The following is a 3203-nucleotide window of genomic DNA, read 5'->3' as shown; positions in this document are numbered from 1 at the left end:
GGTTTGTTTTTTTTTTTTTTTTTTTTTTTTTTCTCTGTGTCATCATGCTGGAGAAAACCAGGAGCCTGGTAAATATTACCACCAACTAGAAGCTTTCGATGTCGAGAGACAACAGGGGACGGGGTGGGATCATAAAGCGCGAAGAGCTTTCCGGATATATACGAAAATAAGTGGGCAGCAGCGGAACTGCCTTTGCCTTCCCAAAGGCGTCTCTCTCTATCTTGAGCGTATTTGGGGAACCAAGGGGCTGGTTCGGGGGTTTTTTTTTGAGCTGATGAGATCTATCAGTAAATAAAAAAAAAAAGGTCTAGATTGAAATACGTTTCAAAAAAAACCGGCTGGAAACTCTGAGTGGGGGGTCCTTGGGTGCACCACTTCTGGATCTATGATCTGTGACTATCTGAACAAAAAATAGTAGCAAGCGGGTTTTTTTATGGTTCAAGATAGGCAAGGTGAGTGAAGTAGGAAAGCCAAGACGGCGACCCAAGCCCAAAACAGCAGCAACATCCATGTGAACCGAGAGGAGAAAAAAAAGAGGGAAGCCGGTGATTAGTACGATCGTCACACAACACGCTACGCGGTAGTCATCGTTGTGATCGATATTGGATTTGGAGTGGGGAGGAACTTTTTTGTTCTCCCTGGTTAATCTTTTTTTTTTTCTAGATCAATCACAATTCCTCGATTCTTTTTTTGGACAAGGAAAAAAAAGATCAGAAACTGCAACAAAAACCCGGAAACAATAAGCGTCGAGGACCCCTTCCTGCATGACCAACCCACCCTCCCTCCATCTACTCCCCGCGATGAATAGCAAAACCGAGAAAAGAGAAAAGGTTGCGAAGAAATATGGGTTCCGTCTGGCTTCACTTGTTCACCCTTTATGGAATAGGCGGAGAGAGAAATAAAACTTGAGGGAGGGACCCAGGGAAAGGGGCGGCTTGGGATCGGGATAGAACTCGCTTAAATAGGATAAATACCCCGTGTTGCATGCAGACATAAATAAATAAAAAAATAAAAAAATAAAAAAAGAGAGAGAGGTTGCATTGGTCGAGTCAATATTGAAGAGCGCCCTTTTCGTTTTGGGGGTATTTTTTTTCCCTGGTTCCTGGTTTCCAAGTGTTCCAGTTTCTGTTTAGATTGGCGAAAGGCAAAAAGGTAGAGGTTCTTGGCGGAATGGAGTGTTACTAGGGTCTTGGTAACTTCACCAGTGGAAGTTCGCCTAGCGAGTAAGGTGGGAGGTGGGAGTACAGCAAGGTTGTAGCCTGTTTGGATGCTTCGTCGACAACATCGATGCGATGCATCCATCCACCGACCCAAGCCTGGCTGGCTGGCTGACTGGCTGGCTGGATGTCCATGCGAGATGGGTGAATATTACCCTAGACACTGGGATATTGGAACTGTGTGGTGTCGGGATGTGCTCTGTTAGGTAGCAAGCAGGTCTCCACTTTGATAGAACAATTTTATTCTTATTCTTATTCTTCTTCATAAGATGAGACAAGGTTGGGTGGGCATGCCTTCAGAACTCGGGACGAACTGAGCTTTCACCTTGTTATGTATAGGGCAGCAACGGCAGGTTTGTACTCCATAGTTCGAGTATTAGGACCGATTGTCCTCGATCGTCTGTTGCGGACCATTTTCATCCGGTCTCTGGGTTTAGTTTACCTGGCAATGATTTGAGTAGCACCTAAAAAAAAAAAAAAAAAAAAAAAAAAAAAAAAAAAATTGATCGCATGCAGAAGCGCCATGCCGTGTTCTGATGCTAAAAGTATTGGATGAAGATGAAGATGCACTTCCGTGCATATGTGACAATATGTAACAGGCGGTCCCAGAGACATTGGTGGCCAGGTACGGATGCAGAACTTATGAACGAGGGTCGGATTCCCATATTTCAATACAAGGTTAGGTTGGTGAGAAAAATAAAATAAAAAAATATGTCACCGCTGGTCTTCATTAATTGCGAGGCGGCGGCCTGGATAGGAAGGAGATTGAACAAAGTTAAAGACGAATTAATGCCAGCGGCCGAGCTGGATGGCAGCTCTGCCAGCATTAGCCGCAGTTTCAAATCTGACTTGGCCGCAGACAATCGACGAGAATAGCAGACAGCTGAGGACTGGGCAAAGTGTTGGGTTGACGTGGCGTAAGGAGGATAATAGGTAAAACAGAAAGAAGAGCATTGATGGATTTTTTTTTTCTTTGTACGGAGTACATCTTTGTACATTACAGTACATATCTACTGTAAAGCTTTACACTATGCTGAACTTCTTCAGCCACCGACAAGTCCGAATGTCTCGGTGATTTCTTATTCTAAAATTTATTCTTCTCTTCTCCAACCCTTGCAACCCCATTACTACTGTAATTATTGAATAAGCTCTCGTCGAAGTCCAGGTTCGTCGTTTGTGGTACGGATGTGCAGAGTGCATCCGAGTATGGTGTCATCGAAGGGCTACACTCTCCGCTTATCCGCCCGCTCAGATTCGGGTTCGCCCAATGGCGACTGCATCCAGAATCGCGGCCCTCTCGAGCTAGCCTAGGCGAGGTTCCATTGCAGCAATCCCGTTGCCAGCGAAGCAATCAAAAGGGAACAGCGCTAACCCGCGTTCCGACGGCGGCGACCACACCATCAAACCCCGGCCACACCATCCACCTCAGACACCGTCCCTTTACCTTTACCTTATGGATACCTCTTCGTCGCCGATTGTGTTTGATAGGCCAGAAATTACTATGCATTGCTCGGAGGGGAATCAAAGGGGGGAAACAAAGAAGGAAAAAAAGGTTTGGATTGGGGAGATGGAAACTATGACGAGGTAGGTAATGGTAAAACTCCATCTAGCTGGCCCAGGTAACAGAATAAAAAATAAAAATAAAATCATAGGGGGAAAAAAGTCTGGATGCATGACCGTGGGTGGTTGTTGCATTTTGACCCAGAGCAACCAGATATGCAGACAATAGTGAATGAGGAATAAATTAAATGTGGTTGAGATTTACCGTTGGCATCCTCAAACCAATTGCACTCGCAGCTGCATGTGATTGATTGCCTCACCTCAAATCCATGGGAACAAGCGTATGCGTATCCAAAAGAGCCAGGGTTCAAAATGTATGGCCAAGCTGTGATCCGTACAACGGCGCCACGGTCCGAATCTTAGCGATTTTGGGGGACTGTGTTGTGTTATTCTTTTTTTTTTTTTTTTTTTTTTTTTTTTTTTTTT

This window comes from Pyricularia grisea, assembly GCF_004355905.1.
Source record: "Pyricularia grisea strain NI907 chromosome V map unlocalized Pyricularia_grisea_NI907_Scaffold_10, whole genome shotgun sequence".
Lineage (NCBI taxonomy): Eukaryota > Fungi > Ascomycota > Sordariomycetes > Magnaporthales > Pyriculariaceae > Pyricularia > Pyricularia grisea.
The sequence above is the reverse complement of the archived record's forward strand: the minus strand, read 5'-3'. Positions refer to the sequence as shown.